The sequence below is a fragment of the Siphateles boraxobius genome, unplaced genomic scaffold (genome assembly GCF_051911475.1).
Source record: "Siphateles boraxobius isolate OS27281-9 unplaced genomic scaffold, OSU_SipBor_1 99, whole genome shotgun sequence".
Lineage (NCBI taxonomy): Eukaryota > Metazoa > Chordata > Actinopteri > Cypriniformes > Leuciscidae > Siphateles > Siphateles boraxobius.
The window spans coordinates 1,892,501-1,907,500 of record NW_027509229.1 but is presented as its reverse complement, the minus strand read 5'-3'; the positions used below and the strand labels follow the sequence as shown (position 1 = coordinate 1,907,500).

The window sequence follows — 15,000 nt, the reverse complement described above, 5'->3', positions numbered from 1 at the left end:
CCTGCTTAGCTTCCGAGATCAGACGAGATCGGGCGTGACCAAGGTGGTATGGCCGTAAGCGAAAACTGCTGCCAAAATTGGGCTATTTAAAAGGTTAGACCATTAATGAAGAAAACTAAGAAGAACTTTTGAAAAAACTCAAACTCTTTCATGCTCTCTGAAGAATCTCAGAGACTTTTAAAGGCTTTCTGAAGAAGCTCAGGGACTCTTTTTTTGTTTAAATCAAAAAAGCTTACAGCACCTGGTATTCCCAGGCGGTCTCCCATCCAAGTACTAACCAGGCCCGACCCTGCTTAGCTTCCGAGATCAGACGAGATCGGGCGTGACCAAGGTGGTATGGCCGTAAGCGAAAACTGCTGCCAAAATTGGGCTATTTAAAAGGTTAGACCATTAATGAAGAAAACTAAGAAGAACTTTTGAAAAAACTCAAACTCTTTCATGCTCTCTGAAGAATCTCAGAGACTTTTAAAGGCTTTCTGAAGAAGCTCAGGGACACTTTTTTTGTTTAAATCAAAAAAGCTTACAGCACCTGGTATTCCCAGGCGGTCTCCCATCCAAGTACTAACCAGGCCCGACCCTGCTTAGCTTCCGAGATCAGACGAGATCGGGCGTGACCAAGGTGGTATGGCCGTAAGCGAAAACTGCTGCCAAAATTGGGCTATTTAAAAGGTTAGACCATTAATGAAGAAAACTAAGAAGAACTTTTGAAAAAACTCAAACTCTTTCATGCTCTCTGAAGAATCTCAGAGACTTTTAAAGGCTTTCTGAAGAAGCTCAGGGACTCTTTTTTTGTTTAAATCAAAAAAGCTTACAGCACCTGGTATTCCCAGGCGGTCTCCCATCCAAGTACTAACCAGGCCCGACCCTGCTTAGCTTCCGAGATCAGACGAGATCGGGCGTGGCCAAGGTGGTATGGCCGTAAGCGAAAACTGCTGCCAAAATTGGGCTATTTAAAAGGTTAGACCATTAATGAAGAAAACTAAGAAGAACTTTTGAAAAAACTCAAACTCTTTCATGCTCTCTGAAGAATCTCAGAGACTTTTAAAGGCTTTCTGAAGAAGCTCAGGGACTCTTTTTTTGTTTAAATCAAAAAAGCTTACAGCACCTGGTATTCCCAGGCGGTCTCCCATCCAAGTACTAACCAGGCCCGACCCTGCTTAGCTTCCGAGATCAGACGAGATCGGGCGTGGCCAAGGTGGTATGGCCGTAAGCAAAAACTGCTGCCAAAATTGGGCTATTTAAAAGGTTAGACCATTAATGAAGAAAACTAAGAAGAACTTTTGAAAAAACTCAAACTCTTTCATGCTCTCTGAAGAATCTCAGAGACTTTTAAAGGCTTTCTGAAGAAGCTCAGGGACTCTTTTTTTGTTTAAATCAAAAAAGCTTACAGCACCTGGTATTCCCAGGCGGTCTCCCATCCAAGTACTAACCAGGCCCGACCCTGCTTAGCTTCCGAGATCAGACGAGATCGGGCGTGACCAAGGTGGTATGGCCGTAAGCGAAAACTGCTGCCAAAATTGGGCTATTTAAAAGGTTAGACCATTAATGAAGAAAACTAAGAAGAACTTTTGAAAAAACTCAAACTCTTTCATGCTCTCTGAAGAATCTCAGAGACTTTTAAAGGCTTTCTGAAGAAGCTCAGGGACTCTTTTTTTGTTTAAATCAAAAAAGCTTACAGCACCTGGTATTCCCAGGCGGTCTCCCATCCAAGTACTAACCAGGCCCGACCCTGCTTAGCTTCCGAGATCAGACGAGATCGGGCGTGGCCAAGGTGGTATGGCCGTAAGCGAAAACTGCTGCCAAAATTGGGCTATTTAAAAGGTTAGACCATTAATGAAGAAAACTAAGAAGAACTTTTGAAAAAACTCAAACTCTTTCATGCTCTCTGAAGAATCTCAGAGACTTTTAAAGGCTTTCTGAAGAAGCTCAGGGACTCTTTTTTTGTTTAAATCAAAAAAGCTTACAGCACCTGGTATTCCCAGGCGGTCTCCCATCCAAGTACTAACCAGGCCCGACCCTGCTTAGCTTCCGAGATCAGACGAGATCGGGCGTGACCAAGGTGGTATGGCCGTAAGCGAAAACTGCTGCCAAAATTGGGCTATTTAAAAGGTTAGACCATTAATGAAGAAAACTAAGAAGAACTTTTGAAAAAACTCAAACTCTTTCATGCTCTCTGAAGAATCTCAGAGACTTTTAAAGGCTTTCTGAAGAAGCTCAGGGACTCTTTTTTTTTTTAAATCAAAAAAGCTTACAGCACCTGGTATTCCCAGGCGGTCTCCCATCCAAGTACTAACCAGGCCCGACCCTGCTTAGCTTCCGAGATCAGACGAGATCGGGCGTGACCAAGGTGGTATGGCCGTAAGCGAAAACTGCTGCCAAAATTGGGCTATTTAAAAGGTTAGACCATTAATGAAGAAAACTAAGAAGAACTTTTGAAAAAACTCAAACTCTTTCATGCTCTCTGAAGAATCTCAGAGACTTTTAAAGGCTTTCTGAAGAAGCTCAGGGACTCTTTTTTTGTTTAAATCAAAAAAGCTTACAGCACCTGGTATTCCCAGGCGGTCTCCCATCCAAGTACTAACCAGGCCCGACCCTGCTTAGCTTCCGAGATCAGACGAGATCGGGCGTGGCCAAGGTGGTATGGCCGTAAGCGAAAACTGCTGCCAAAATTGGGCTATTTAAAAGGTTAGACCATTAATGAAGAAAACTAAGAAGAACTTTTGAAAAAACTCAAACTCTTTCATGCTCTCTGAAGAATCTCAGAGACTTTTAAAGGCTTTCTGAAGAAGCTCAGGGACTCTTTTTTTGTTTAAATCAAAAAAGCTTACAGCACCTGGTATTCCCAGGCGGTCTCCCATCCAAGTACTAACCAGGCCCGACCCTGCTTAGCTTCCGAGATCAGACGAGATCGGGCGTGGCCAAGGTGGTATGGCCGTAAGCGAAAACTGCTGCCAAAATTGGGCTATTTAAAAGGTTAGACCATTAATGAAGAAAACTAAGAAGAACTTTTGAAAAAACTCAAACTCTTTCATGCTCTCTGAAGAATCTCAGAGACTTTTAAAGGCTTTCTGAAGAAGCACAGGGACTCTTTTTTTTTTTTTTTTTTTTTAAATCAAAAAAGCTTACAGCACCTGGTATTCCCAGGCGGTCTCCCATCCAAGTACTAACCAGGCCCGACCCTGCTTAGCTTCCGAGATCAGACGAGATCGGGCGTGACCAAGGTGGTATGGCCGTAAGCGAAAACTGCTGCCAAAATTGGGCTATTTAAAAGGTTAGACCATTAATGAATAAAACTAAGAAGAACTTTTGAAAAAACTCAAACTCTTTCATGCTCTCTGAAGAATCTCAGAGACTTTTAAAGGCTTTCTGAAGAAGCTCAGGGACACTTTTTTTGTTTAAATCAAAAAAGCTTACAGCACCTGGTATTCCCAGGCGGTCTCCCATCCAAGTACTAACCAGGCCCGACCCTGCTTAGCTTCCGAGATCAGACGAGATCGGGCGTGACCAAGGTGGTATGGCCGTAAGCGAAAACTGCTGCCAAAATTGGGCTATTTAAAAGGTTAGACCATTAATGAAGAAAACTAAGAAGAACTTTTGAAAAAACTCAAACTCTTTCATGCTCTCTGAAGAATCTCAGAGACTTTTAAAGGCTTTCTGAAGAAGCTCAGGGACTCTTTTTTTGTTTAAATCAAAAAAGCTTACAGCACCTGGTATTCCCAGGCGGTCTCCCATCCAAGTACTAACCAGGCCCGACCCTGCTTAGCTTCCGAGATCAGACGAGATCGGGCGTGGCCAAGGTGGTATGGCCGTAAGCGAAAACTGCTGCCAAAATTGGGCTATTTAAAAGGTTAGACCATTAATGAAGAAAACTAAGAAGAACTTTTGAAAAAACTCAAACTCTTTCATGCTCTCTGAAGAATCTCAGAGACTTTTAAAGGCTTTCTGAAGAAGCTCAGGGACTCTTTTTTTGTTTAAATCAAAAAAGCTTACAGCACCTGGTATTCCCAGGCGGTCTCCCATCCAAGTACTAACCAGGCCCGACCCTGCTTAGCTTCCGAGATCAGACGAGATCGGGCGTGACCAAGGTGGTATGGCCGTAAGCGAAAACTGCTGCCAAAATTGGGCTATTTAAAAGGTTAGACCATTAATGAAGAAAACTAAGAAGAACTTTTGAAAAAACTCAAACTCTTTCATGCTCTCTGAAGAATCTCAGAGACTTTTAAAGGCTTTCTGAAGAAGCTCAGGGACACTTTTTTTGTTTAAATCAAAAAAGCTTACAGCACCTGGTATTCCCAGGCGGTCTCCCATCCAAGTACTAACCAGGCCCGACCCTGCTTAGCTTCCGAGATCAGACGAGATCGGGCGTGACCAAGGTGGTATGGCCGTAAGCGAAAACTGCTGCCAAAATTGGGCTATTTAAAAGGTTAGACCATTAATGAAGAAAACTAAGAAGAACTTTTGAAAAAACTCAAACTCTTTCATGCTCTCTGAAGAATCTCAGAGACTTTTAAAGGCTTTCTGAAGAAGCTCAGGGACTCTTTTTTTGTTTAAATCAAAAAAGCTTACAGCACCTGGTATTCCCAGGCGGTCTCCCATCCAAGTACTAACCAGGCCCGACCCTGCTTAGCTTCCGAGATCAGACGAGATCGGGCGTGGCCAAGGTGGTATGGCCGTAAGCGAAAACTGCTGCCAAAATTGGGCTATTTAAAAGGTTAGACCATTAATGAAGAAAACTAAGAAGAACTTTTGAAAAAACTCAAACTCTTTCATGCTCTCTGAAGAATCTCAGAGACTTTTAAAGGCTTTCTGAAGAAGCTCAGGGACTCTTTTTTTGTTTAAATCAAAAAAGCTTACAGCACCTGGTATTCCCAGGCGGTCTCCCATCCAAGTACTAACCAGGCCCGACCCTGCTTAGCTTCCGAGATCAGACGAGATCGGGCGTGACCAAGGTGGTATGGCCGTAAGCGAAAACTGCTGCCAAAATTGGGCTATTTAAAAGGTTAGACCATTAATGAAGAAAACTAAGAAGAACTTTTGAAAAAACTCAAACTCTTTCATGCTCTCTGAAGAATCTCAGAGACTTTTAAAGGCTTTCTGAAGAAGCTCAGGGACTCTTTTTTTTTTTTAAATCAAAAAAGCTTACAGCACCTGGTATTCCCAGGCGGTCTCCCATCCAAGTACTAACCAGGCCCGACCCTGCTTAGCTTCCGAGATCAGACGAGATCGGGCGTGACCAAGGTGGTATGGCCGTAAGCAAAAACTGCTGCCAAAATTGGGCTATTTAAAAGGTTAGACCATTAATGAAGAAAACTAAGAAGAACTTTTGAAAAAACTCAAACTCTTTCATGCTCTCTGAAGAATCTCAGAGACTTTTAAAGGCTTTCTGAAGAAGCTCAGGGACTCTTTTTTTGTTTAAATCAAAAAAGCTTACAGCACCTGGTATTCCCAGGCGGTCTCCCATCCAAGTACTAACCAGGCCCGACCCTGCTTAGCTTCCGAGATCAGACGAGATCGGGCGTGGCCAAGGTGGTATGGCCGTAAGCGAAAACTGCTGCCAAAATTGGGCTATTTAAAAGGTTAGACCATTAATGAAGAAAACTAAGAAGAACTTTTGAAAAAACTCAAACTCTTTCATGCTCTCTGAAGAATCTCAGAGACTTTTAAAGGCTTTCTGAAGAAGCTCAGGGACTCTTTTTTTGTTTAAATCAAAAAAGCTTACAGCACCTGGTATTCCCAGGCGGTCTCCCATCCAAGTACTAACCAGGCCCGACCCTGCTTAGCTTCCGAGATCAGACGAGATCGGGCGTGGCCAAGGTGGTATGGCCGTAAGCAAAAACTGCTGCCAAAATTGGGCTATTTAAAAGGTTAGACCATTAATGAAGAAAACTAAGAAGAACTTTTGAAAAAACTCTAACTCTTTCATGCTCTCTGAAGAATCTCAGAGACTTTTAAAGGCTTTCTGAAGAAGCTCAGGGACTCTTTTTTTGTTTAAATCAAAAAAGCTTACAGCACCTGGTATTCCCAGGCGGTCTCCCATCCAAGTACTAACCAGGCCCGACCCTGCTTAGCTTCCGAGATCAGACGAGATCGGGCGTGACCAAGGTGGTATGGCCGTAAGCGAAAACTGCTGCCAAAATTGGGCTATTTAAAAGGTTAGACCATTAATGAAGAAAACTAAGAAGAACTTTTGAAAAAACTCAAACTCTTTCATGCTCTCTGAAGAATCTCAGAGACTTTTAAAGGCTTTCTGAAGAAGCTCAGGGACTCTTTTTTTGTTTAAATCAAAAAAGCTTACAGCACCTGGTATTCCCAGGCGGTCTCCCATCCAAGTACTAACCAGGCCCGACCCTGCTTAGCTTCCGAGATCAGACGAGATCGGGCGTGACCAAGGTGGTATGGCCGTAAGCGAAAACTGCTGCCAAAATTGGGCTATTTAAAAGGTTAGACCATTAATGAAGAAAACTAAGAAGAACTTTTGAAAAAACTCAAACTCTTTCATGCTCTCTGAAGAATCTCAGAGACTTTTAAAGGCTTTCTGAAGAAGCTCAGGGACTCTTTTTTTGTTTAAATCAAAAAAGCTTACAGCACCTGGTATTCCCAGGCGGTCTCCCATCCAAGTACTAACCAGGCCCGACCCTGCTTAGCTTCCGAGATCAGACGAGATCGGGCGTGACCAAGGTGGTATGGCCGTAAGCGAAAACTGCTGCCAAAATTGGGCTATTTAAAAGGTTAGACCATTAATGAAGAAAACTAAGAAGAACTTTTGAAAAAACTCAAACTCTTTCATGCTCTCTGAAGAATCTCAGAGACTTTTAAAGGCTTTCTGAAGAAGCTCAGGGACACTTTTTTTGTTTAAATCAAAAAAGCTTACAGCACCTGGTATTCCCAGGCGGTCTCCCATCCAAGTACTAACCAGGCCCGACCCTGCTTAGCTTCCGAGATCAGACGAGATCGGGCGTGACCAAGGTGGTATGGCCGTAAGCGAAAACTGCTGCCAAAATTGGGCTATTTAAAAGGTTAGACCATTAATGAAGAAAACTAAGAAGAACTTTTGAAAAAACTCAAACTCTTTCATGCTCTCTGAAGAATCTCAGAGACTTTTAAAGGCTTTCTGAAGAAGCTCAGGGACTCTTTTTTTGTTTAAATCAAAAAAGCTTACAGCACCTGGTATTCCCAGGCGGTCTCCCATCCAAGTACTAACCAGGCCCGACCCTGCTTAGCTTCCGAGATCAGACGAGATCGGGCGTGGCCAAGGTGGTATGGCCGTAAGCGAAAACTGCTGCCAAAATTGGGCTATTTAAAAGGTTAGACCATTAATGAAGAAAACTAAGAAGAACTTTTGAAAAAACTCAAACTCTTTCATGCTCTCTGAAGAATCTCAGAGACTTTTAAAGGCTTTCTGAAGAAGCTCAGGGACTCTTTTTTTGTTTAAATCAAAAAAGCTTACAGCACCTGGTATTCCCAGGCGGTCTCCCATCCAAGTACTAACCAGGCCCGACCCTGCTTAGCTTCCGAGATCAGACGAGATCGGGCGTGACCAAGGTGGTATGGCCGTAAGCGAAAACTGCTGCCAAAATTGGGCTATTTAAAAGGTTAGACCATTAATGAAGAAAACTAAGAAGAACTTTTGAAAAAACTCAAACTCTTTCATGCTCTCTGAAGAATCTCAGAGACTTTTAAAGGCTTTCTGAAGAAGCTCAGGGACTCTTTTTTTTTTTTAAATCAAAAAAGCTTACAGCACCTGGTATTCCCAGGCGGTCTCCCATCCAAGTACTAACCAGGCCCGACCCTGCTTAGCTTCCGAGATCAGACGAGATCGGGCGTGACCAAGGTGGTATGGCCGTAAGCAAAAACTGCTGCCAAAATTGGGCTATTTAAAAGGTTAGACCATTAATGAAGAAAACTAAGAAGAACTTTTGAAAAAACTCAAACTCTTTCATGCTCTCTGAAGAATCTCAGAGACTTTTAAAGGCTTTCTGAAGAAGCTCAGGGACTCTTTTTTTGTTTAAATCAAAAAAGCTTACAGCACCTGGTATTCCCAGGCGGTCTCCCATCCAAGTACTAACCAGGCCCGACCCTGCTTAGCTTCCGAGATCAGACGAGATCGGGCGTGGCCAAGGTGGTATGGCCGTAAGCAAAAACTGCTGCCAAAATTGGGCTATTTAAAAGGTTAGACCATTAATGAAGAAAACTAAGAAGAACTTTTGAAAAAACTCAAACTCTTTCATGCTCTCTGAAGAATCTCAGAGACTTTTAAAGGCTTTCTGAAGAAGCTCAGGGACTCTTTTTTTGTTTAAATCAAAAAAGCTTACAGCACCTGGTATTCCCAGGCGGTCTCCCATCCAAGTACTAACCAGGCCCGACCCTGCTTAGCTTCCGAGATCAGACGAGATCGGGCGTGACCAAGGTGGTATGGCCGTAAGCGAAAACTGCTGCCAAAATTGGGCTATTTAAAAGGTTAGACCATTAATGAAGAAAACTAAGAAGAACTTTTGAAAAAACTCAAACTCTTTCATGCTCTCTGAAGAATCTCAGAGACTTTTAAAGGCTTTCTGAAGAAGCTCAGGGACTCTTTTTTTGTTTAAATCAAAAAAGCTTACAGCACCTGGTATTCCCAGGCGGTCTCCCATCCAAGTACTAACCAGGCCCGACCCTGCTTAGCTTCCGAGATCAGACGAGATCGGGCGTGACTTTTTTTTTTTTTTTTTTTTTTTTTTTTTTTTTTTTTTTTTTATTAAAAATTCTTAAAACAATACAGAACAAAGTGCACAAATACAGACAATTCTCATTAAAAACAACTTGATCTCAGAAATATTTGTTACAGTTTTCCCCAACCAGATCTTAAATTTTTTCCCTCTTTTATATGTCTAGTTCTATTTTATATTTCTTAAATATATTTCCCACTTCATTTGTGTACATTTTAAAAAACACTTCTTCTTTTCCCTCCAATCTCCAATAGTTATAGAGTGTTAACATATAGTCTTTCACCATATTTTTATAAAGAATCCACACATCTATCGCAACATCTCTAATTTTAACTATATTCCTTCTTTTCCAAATAGCCTTTCTTGCAAGCATAAATAAAAGATTTATAACCTCTTTGTTTTTACACTTCTCCTCCATTCCTAACATCAAAATTCTTTGCCAATCTCCCTCTTCTGTTTTTTCCCTTAGCTCATTTATCATATTCTTTACCATTTTTAAAAAGGCACTTAATTTTTCACACAGTAAAAACAAATGCAGCAAACCTTCATCTTGTTTTTTACACACCTTACACAATGCATTTAGCTCTTTTTTCATTAAACACAGTCTCATTTCTGAATAAATAACATTATGCCTAATAAAATAATCCAAGCTTTCCAATTCTGTGCTTATTAAAACCCCTCTCATATTTTTCCATATTTCTTTCTCACTCAAACCATTAAAATGTCTCAACCACATCTCATTTGAATTCGGCTTTTTAAAAGCCTCTTCCATAAAAACATGATAAAACATTTTCATATTCCCCAATTTTAACTCCATTCTTTTACCCTGATTTATAAAAAAACATTTCAATTCTCCCTTCTTTCTTCTCTCCCCACTCTGTATTTTATTCAGCCACTCATTAGGTATTGCATTTTTCATCTCTTCATATTGTTTCTTTACACAACTTATATCATACTCTTCCTTTGCCTCCTCTAACTCATCAATGATCACTTGCATTGGTAAAAATCCGTCCCTTATTTCATACAATATATCTCTTACTCTTGAAATTCCAACCGCCCACCATTTTTTAAAAAACATTTCCTTCCCATTATTCACAATATTTTTATTAAAAAACAATGGTTGGTTTAAAATCTCTTCTCTCTCCGCTGGCTTAAAATCCACCTTAGAGAGGAAAAAACCCCAAGCTTTTAAAACTTCCTTATAAAATTCTGGTACTCCTTTAAACATCCACTCCTTCATTTTCATCCATAAAACACTATCCCCCAATTTCACCTCCCCACATTTGTTCAAAAAATATTTCATTGTTTCTTTCCATTCCCCCTTTTCCTCTTCATCTATATATTTTTTCACCACTTTGATCCTCATACTTTTCTTCTTTAGTTCTACATCAGCTAACCCCATCCCTCCTTTATCTGTCTGTCCAATCAAAGTGTTATATGCAACTCTTGGGGGTTTTTTCTCCCAAACGAATTCTGTCACGCATCTTTTCAGTCTCATTTCCACCCATCTTGGTGTTGCACTAACAGTTAAAATATACCACATTTTAGATAACATTAATGCATTTACCACTAAAATTTTCCCTTTCAAACTTAACATCCTTCCCCTCCAAAAAATTAATCTCCTCTCCATTTCTCCCACCATCATTTCAAACATTCTTTCTCTTGCCCCCTTCTCATCTTTCCCTAAAGTCACCCCCAAAATTTTTGTTTCTTTTACTTCCTCAAAATGTACAACCCCAACCAAATTTGGTACCCTTCCAAACCTCATGTACACTGTCTTTTCTTCATTCACTCTTGCTCCTGTTCCTTTTCCATATCTCTCTACTTTTCTCATTACTTCCTTCACACTTTCTAAATCTTTTAAAAACAACGTTGTGTCATCTGCATACTGAAATATCCTTTTTTCTTCTTTGCCTTCTTCTATTCTAATACCTTTTATACATTCATCTTTTTTAATCATTAATCCTATAGGTTCTGCTACCAAAGTATACAGCTGTGCAGAAAGTGGACATCCTTGTCTAATAGACCTGGTTATTCTAAAAGGTTCAGTTAAAAAACCATTACACTTTACTCTTGTCATTACATTTTTATATAAAATCTTTATCCAATCATTAAAATTTTTCCCAAACCCAAAATGTTCTAAAATTGAAAATAAAAACCCATGTTCTACCCTATCAAAAGCCTTTTCAAAATCTAAATTAACAACATATCCATCCTCCTGTGTTTCATTTAAATAACTTATTATGTCTCTTATACCACCTGTAATATCTGCAATATCTCTCCCTCTCACCCCATACGCTTGGTTAGTCATTATAACTGTTGGTAAAACATTTTTAAGTCTCTTTGCAAGAACCTTAGCTAGTATTTTCAAATCTGTATTTAACATTGTTATTGGCCTAAAATTATTTAAAATATTTTTACTTCCTTTCCTTTTATAAATCAATTTCATCAATCCCATACTCATCCTCTGGTCAATTTCCCCTTTCTTAAAAATCTCCTGATATACTTCTTGTAAAATTTCACTTATTCTCTCTTTAAAAACTTTATAGAATTCATTTACTATCCCATCCGTGCCTGGGCTTTTCCTTCCTTTTAAACTATTTATAGCTTGTATAATTTCCTCTTTGCTAATTTCTTTTTCACATTCTTCCTTATCCTCTTCACTTACTTTAGCCGTAACACACTCTAGTAATAGGTTTTTCTCTTTTTCATCTATTCCTTTTGTTCCAAAAAGTTCTCCATAATACTCTTTTACTTCTTTTAAAATCCCTTTTATGTCCTTCACTATTTCTCCTTTTTTATTTTGTAATTCTTTTATCATTTCCGCTTTTCTTCTGTTTTTTTCTAAACCAAAGAAAAATTTTGTACATTTCTCTCCTTCAATTGTATATTTTGCCTTACTTCTTAATATTGCTCCTTTACACTTTTCTTCCTCAAATTTCCTTAGCTCTTCTTCCCACCGTATTATCTGTTCTATCTGTACTTTACTTTTATTTGTCTCGTCTCTTAGCTTTGCCCTTATTTTTACCTCTTTTGCTTTTTTGACCCTCTGTACCAGTTTACTGTAATTCATAGAATATTTCTTTATTTCATATTTTACATTTTGCCACCACAATCTTTTATCTTCAAAGTACATTCCATCCTCTTTCTCTTTTTCTAATATTCCTTCAATTCCTATTCTGTAACTTTCATTTGCCAGTATTCCTGAATTTAAAATCCACACACCAGGCCCTTTTTTTTCTCTACTAAAATCAATTTTCCATAAAAGCATCTTATGATCACTCAAGCTGGTATCCTTATAACAAATTTCCTCCAGAAAACATTCCATTTCCCTTACACTCAAAATAAAATCTATTCTTGTCTGACACATGAAATTCCCTACTAATTGTCTTCTGGAAAAGTCTCTTTTTCTTTCATTTTCATCTCTCCAGACATCAATCAAATTTCTCTCCTCCATCATCTCTTTTAACACTTTCCTTCCCACATCTGTTTTAAAAACCATCCCATCCGCCATGTCAATTTTACTAAAAACTGTATTAAAATCCCCAACTAAAATTAAATTATTCCATTTCTTTGTTAAAATCCTAATTCCCTCAAAAAATTCCCTTTTTTCTCCCTCATGCGTAGGTGCATGCAAGTTAATTATCACAAATTCATTATCACCTTGTGTAATTTTAATCCCATTACATTTGCCTTTTTTGTCATTATATACTTCACATGAATTAATTTCAACATTTTCTCTTATTAAAATTGCTACCCCTCTTCCCAACCTTCCATCACCATTATTATAAAATATTTGCCCTTTCCATCTATTTTTCACATCCTCTATCATTTCTTCTTTCCAGTTTGTTTCTTGTAAAATTATCACATCTTGTTTTTTACATAGTTCATTTAACATTTCAAATTTCCTTTTACCGATTAAACCTCTTGCATTCCAACATACCAAATTTAAAACCATACTGTACAAAAATAAATAATTAAAAACGTTCATTCTTGATTATCTTCTCCGTCTTCCCTTCTCAACCCCTCAACCGTATTATCTAATTGTTTAAGTCTTTTTCTTTTTGCCAGTTCTAAATTAGGTGTTACCTTCTGTTGTTTTCTTCGTGGCATTATTCCCAGTTCTCTGTCATTTTGTGCCTCCGTTTGGTTCTTCTTTCCTTCATCTCGTGCCAGTTTTACTTCATTCAGTTCTTCTCCCCTTGATATTGTTTCTTCTGTTGATTCATCTTCCTCCATTCTTTCCTCTTGATCTCCTACTTCCTGTTGCTCCTCATTTTCTTGTTCTTTACTAGTCCCTTGTTTCTCTCCTCCTGTTGTCTCATATTGTTCTTCCTTTTTGTTTGTTTCTTGAGTTTCTGTAGTATCGTTATGCATCTGCCCGTTCACTTGTTGCTCCTCCTCTTCCTCGTTGTTCTGCATCCAGCATTCACATTTGTTTAGTGTTTTAAAACAGTCTGGGCACTTCACTGCATTGCATTCCCGTGCAAAGTGGCCATGCTCCTCACATTTGCGACACTTGAAGTCTGGACAGTCTTTCAGGATATGCTCCGGGCTCATACACAACCGGCAGGTTTTAACCTGCTTATTGTGTATCACCCGAAAATGCTGAGTTCCCTCTGCTGTCTCAAACCGCGTACTGTATGGAAGTGACGCAACCTCTCTTGGGAATTTTGCCTTAATGAACCTTGTGCCATCTTCAATGCCCGTGCCTGGATAGTATCTCCTCTTTACAGTTGAGACGGGGATAACTCCCCACCCCTCCAGTTTTGTTATGATTTCCTCGTCCTCCAGATAAACGGGTAGATGCATAAACGATACTACATACTCCCTGTCTTCCAACTTCTTCACTTCACACATTTGTCCATTAATCTCCAGTCCGTTTAACAGTTCATCACATAAATCCTCATTTTCCATTGTTACCTCATATTGTTTCTGTTGTTTTGGGCGCACTGCCAAAATTCCTTCCACACCGATTTTCTTTGTTATTGCTTTGATGATATTCTCTCCATTGCCATCTCTTGTTTCACTCACATCAATAGTTATTGTTGCCTCCTTCTTGTATAGTCTTTTGGTGTTGCTTATGATCTTTTCTCGTTGTCTTAATTCAGTCCTTTGTTCTTTTGCCATTTCAGTTTCTGCCGCCATTTCCGTGTTGATGCCGAGTAGTCTGTCCGTATCACTCATTCTAACGAAAAAAAACAAAACAAAAACCACTCCCCAGGCAGCACGCAGCTGCTGGTTTGTGGTTTAAAACAAAAAAACAAAACTATACTACAAAAAAACTAACACAAACTTTTAAACAAAAAAACCATAAAACAAACAAAAAATCAGAGAACCTCTTGGTTTTGCAGACACACCACTTCCTGGTTGCTCAACAGTGCCCCAAGGTGGTATGGCCGTAAGCGAAAACTGCTGCCAAAATTGGGCTATTTAAAAGGTTAGACCATTAATGAAGAAAACTAAGAAGAACTTTTGAAAAAACTCAAACTCTTTCATGCTCTCTGAAGAATCTCAGAGACTTTTAAAGGCTTTCTGAAGAAGCTCAGGGACTCTTTTTTTGTTTAAATCAAAAAAGCTTACAGCACCTGGTATTCCCAGGCGGTCTCCCATCCAAGTACTAACCAGGCCCGACCCTGCTTAGCTTCCGAGATCAGACGAGATCGGGCGTGACCAAGGTGGTATGGCCGTAAGCGAAAACTGCTGCCAAAATTGGGCTATTTAAAAGGTTAGACCATTAATGAAGAAAACTAAGAAGAACTTTTGAAAAAACTCAAACTCTTTCATGCTCTCTGAAGAATCTCAGAGACTTTTAAAGGCTTTCTGAAGAAGCTCAGGGACTCTTTTTTTTTTTAAATCAAAAAAGCTTACAGCACCTGGTATTCCCAGGCGGTCTCCCATCCAAGTACTAACCAGGCCCGACCCTGCTTAGCTTCCGAGATCAGACGAGATCGGGCGTGACCAAGGTGGTATGGCCGTAAGCGAAAACTGCTGCCAAAATTGGGCTATTTAAAAGGTTAGACCATTAATGAAGAAAACTAAGAAGAACTTTTGAAAAAACTCAAACTCTTTCATGCTCTCTGAAGAATCTCAGAGACTTTTAAAGGCTTTCTGAAGAAGCTCAGGGACTCTTTTTTTTTTTTAAATCAAAAAAGCTTACAGCACCTGGTATTCCCAGGCGGTCTCCCATCCAAGTACTAACCAGGCCCGACCCTGCTTAGCTTCCGAGATCAGACGAGATCGGGCGTGACCAAGGTGGTATGGCCGTAAGCGAAAACTGCTGCCAAAATTGGGC

General features: G+C 39.7%; 33 non-coding genes across 33 annotated transcripts in view; all 33 read right to left on the bottom strand.

Moving 5' to 3' along the window:
- The window catches only part of LOC143733517 (5S ribosomal RNA), a 119-nt gene extending 59 nt beyond the window's left edge, over window positions 1–60 (bottom strand). Inside the window, exon 1 of the ribosomal RNA XR_013201445.1 lies at window positions 1–60. This exon is cut by the window's left edge and continues 59 nt beyond it. This is a non-coding gene — a ribosomal RNA (5S ribosomal RNA).
- Window positions 61–229: 169 nt separating this feature from the next.
- LOC143733516 (5S ribosomal RNA) lies at window positions 230–348 on the bottom strand. Its single transcript, XR_013201444.1, has one exon. It is a non-coding gene; the product is annotated as a 5S ribosomal RNA (ribosomal RNA).
- A 169-nt stretch (window positions 349–517) lies between these two features.
- On the bottom strand, window positions 518–636 carry LOC143733515 (5S ribosomal RNA). The gene has a single exon (XR_013201443.1). It is a non-coding gene; the product is annotated as a 5S ribosomal RNA (ribosomal RNA).
- A 169-nt stretch (window positions 637–805) lies between these two features.
- LOC143733942 (5S ribosomal RNA) lies at window positions 806–924 on the bottom strand. The gene has a single exon (XR_013201854.1). It is a non-coding gene; the product is annotated as a 5S ribosomal RNA (ribosomal RNA).
- Window positions 925–1,093: 169 nt separating this feature from the next.
- On the bottom strand, window positions 1,094–1,212 carry LOC143733941 (5S ribosomal RNA). Its single transcript, XR_013201853.1, has one exon. It is a non-coding gene; the product is annotated as a 5S ribosomal RNA (ribosomal RNA).
- A 169-nt stretch (window positions 1,213–1,381) lies between these two features.
- LOC143733514 (5S ribosomal RNA) lies at window positions 1,382–1,500 on the bottom strand. The gene has a single exon (XR_013201442.1). It is a non-coding gene; the product is annotated as a 5S ribosomal RNA (ribosomal RNA).
- Window positions 1,501–1,669: 169 nt separating this feature from the next.
- On the bottom strand, window positions 1,670–1,788 carry LOC143733940 (5S ribosomal RNA). The gene has a single exon (XR_013201852.1). It is a non-coding gene; the product is annotated as a 5S ribosomal RNA (ribosomal RNA).
- A 169-nt stretch (window positions 1,789–1,957) lies between these two features.
- Window positions 1,958–2,076, bottom strand: LOC143733513 (5S ribosomal RNA). Its single transcript, XR_013201441.1, has one exon. It is a non-coding gene; the product is annotated as a 5S ribosomal RNA (ribosomal RNA).
- A 169-nt stretch (window positions 2,077–2,245) lies between these two features.
- Window positions 2,246–2,364, bottom strand: LOC143733511 (5S ribosomal RNA). Its single transcript, XR_013201440.1, has one exon. It is a non-coding gene; the product is annotated as a 5S ribosomal RNA (ribosomal RNA).
- Window positions 2,365–2,533: 169 nt separating this feature from the next.
- LOC143733939 (5S ribosomal RNA) lies at window positions 2,534–2,652 on the bottom strand. The gene has a single exon (XR_013201851.1). It is a non-coding gene; the product is annotated as a 5S ribosomal RNA (ribosomal RNA).
- Window positions 2,653–2,821: 169 nt separating this feature from the next.
- Window positions 2,822–2,940, bottom strand: LOC143733938 (5S ribosomal RNA). Its single transcript, XR_013201850.1, has one exon. It is a non-coding gene; the product is annotated as a 5S ribosomal RNA (ribosomal RNA).
- A 179-nt stretch (window positions 2,941–3,119) lies between these two features.
- On the bottom strand, window positions 3,120–3,238 carry LOC143733510 (5S ribosomal RNA). Its single transcript, XR_013201439.1, has one exon. It is a non-coding gene; the product is annotated as a 5S ribosomal RNA (ribosomal RNA).
- A 169-nt stretch (window positions 3,239–3,407) lies between these two features.
- On the bottom strand, window positions 3,408–3,526 carry LOC143733508 (5S ribosomal RNA). Its single transcript, XR_013201437.1, has one exon. It is a non-coding gene; the product is annotated as a 5S ribosomal RNA (ribosomal RNA).
- A 169-nt stretch (window positions 3,527–3,695) lies between these two features.
- On the bottom strand, window positions 3,696–3,814 carry LOC143733936 (5S ribosomal RNA). Its single transcript, XR_013201848.1, has one exon. It is a non-coding gene; the product is annotated as a 5S ribosomal RNA (ribosomal RNA).
- Window positions 3,815–3,983: 169 nt separating this feature from the next.
- LOC143733507 (5S ribosomal RNA) lies at window positions 3,984–4,102 on the bottom strand. The gene has a single exon (XR_013201436.1). It is a non-coding gene; the product is annotated as a 5S ribosomal RNA (ribosomal RNA).
- Window positions 4,103–4,271: 169 nt separating this feature from the next.
- LOC143733506 (5S ribosomal RNA) lies at window positions 4,272–4,390 on the bottom strand. Its single transcript, XR_013201435.1, has one exon. It is a non-coding gene; the product is annotated as a 5S ribosomal RNA (ribosomal RNA).
- A 169-nt stretch (window positions 4,391–4,559) lies between these two features.
- LOC143733935 (5S ribosomal RNA) lies at window positions 4,560–4,678 on the bottom strand. The gene has a single exon (XR_013201847.1). It is a non-coding gene; the product is annotated as a 5S ribosomal RNA (ribosomal RNA).
- A 169-nt stretch (window positions 4,679–4,847) lies between these two features.
- On the bottom strand, window positions 4,848–4,966 carry LOC143733505 (5S ribosomal RNA). The gene has a single exon (XR_013201434.1). It is a non-coding gene; the product is annotated as a 5S ribosomal RNA (ribosomal RNA).
- Window positions 4,967–5,136: 170 nt separating this feature from the next.
- On the bottom strand, window positions 5,137–5,255 carry LOC143733504 (5S ribosomal RNA). Its single transcript, XR_013201433.1, has one exon. It is a non-coding gene; the product is annotated as a 5S ribosomal RNA (ribosomal RNA).
- Window positions 5,256–5,424: 169 nt separating this feature from the next.
- On the bottom strand, window positions 5,425–5,543 carry LOC143733934 (5S ribosomal RNA). The gene has a single exon (XR_013201846.1). It is a non-coding gene; the product is annotated as a 5S ribosomal RNA (ribosomal RNA).
- Window positions 5,544–5,712: 169 nt separating this feature from the next.
- LOC143733933 (5S ribosomal RNA) lies at window positions 5,713–5,831 on the bottom strand. The gene has a single exon (XR_013201845.1). It is a non-coding gene; the product is annotated as a 5S ribosomal RNA (ribosomal RNA).
- A 169-nt stretch (window positions 5,832–6,000) lies between these two features.
- On the bottom strand, window positions 6,001–6,119 carry LOC143733503 (5S ribosomal RNA). The gene has a single exon (XR_013201432.1). It is a non-coding gene; the product is annotated as a 5S ribosomal RNA (ribosomal RNA).
- A 169-nt stretch (window positions 6,120–6,288) lies between these two features.
- LOC143733502 (5S ribosomal RNA) lies at window positions 6,289–6,407 on the bottom strand. The gene has a single exon (XR_013201431.1). It is a non-coding gene; the product is annotated as a 5S ribosomal RNA (ribosomal RNA).
- Window positions 6,408–6,576: 169 nt separating this feature from the next.
- On the bottom strand, window positions 6,577–6,695 carry LOC143733501 (5S ribosomal RNA). Its single transcript, XR_013201430.1, has one exon. It is a non-coding gene; the product is annotated as a 5S ribosomal RNA (ribosomal RNA).
- A 169-nt stretch (window positions 6,696–6,864) lies between these two features.
- On the bottom strand, window positions 6,865–6,983 carry LOC143733500 (5S ribosomal RNA). Its single transcript, XR_013201429.1, has one exon. It is a non-coding gene; the product is annotated as a 5S ribosomal RNA (ribosomal RNA).
- Window positions 6,984–7,152: 169 nt separating this feature from the next.
- LOC143733932 (5S ribosomal RNA) lies at window positions 7,153–7,271 on the bottom strand. Its single transcript, XR_013201844.1, has one exon. It is a non-coding gene; the product is annotated as a 5S ribosomal RNA (ribosomal RNA).
- A 169-nt stretch (window positions 7,272–7,440) lies between these two features.
- Window positions 7,441–7,559, bottom strand: LOC143733499 (5S ribosomal RNA). The gene has a single exon (XR_013201428.1). It is a non-coding gene; the product is annotated as a 5S ribosomal RNA (ribosomal RNA).
- A 170-nt stretch (window positions 7,560–7,729) lies between these two features.
- On the bottom strand, window positions 7,730–7,848 carry LOC143733497 (5S ribosomal RNA). The gene has a single exon (XR_013201426.1). It is a non-coding gene; the product is annotated as a 5S ribosomal RNA (ribosomal RNA).
- Window positions 7,849–8,017: 169 nt separating this feature from the next.
- Window positions 8,018–8,136, bottom strand: LOC143733931 (5S ribosomal RNA). The gene has a single exon (XR_013201843.1). It is a non-coding gene; the product is annotated as a 5S ribosomal RNA (ribosomal RNA).
- Window positions 8,137–8,305: 169 nt separating this feature from the next.
- Window positions 8,306–8,424, bottom strand: LOC143733495 (5S ribosomal RNA). Its single transcript, XR_013201425.1, has one exon. It is a non-coding gene; the product is annotated as a 5S ribosomal RNA (ribosomal RNA).
- Window positions 8,425–14,281: 5,857 nt separating this feature from the next.
- LOC143733494 (5S ribosomal RNA) lies at window positions 14,282–14,400 on the bottom strand. The gene has a single exon (XR_013201424.1). It is a non-coding gene; the product is annotated as a 5S ribosomal RNA (ribosomal RNA).
- A 169-nt stretch (window positions 14,401–14,569) lies between these two features.
- Window positions 14,570–14,688, bottom strand: LOC143733493 (5S ribosomal RNA). Its single transcript, XR_013201423.1, has one exon. It is a non-coding gene; the product is annotated as a 5S ribosomal RNA (ribosomal RNA).
- A 170-nt stretch (window positions 14,689–14,858) lies between these two features.
- Window positions 14,859–14,977, bottom strand: LOC143733492 (5S ribosomal RNA). The gene has a single exon (XR_013201422.1). It is a non-coding gene; the product is annotated as a 5S ribosomal RNA (ribosomal RNA).
- Between the last annotated feature and the right edge of the window lie 23 nt (window positions 14,978–15,000).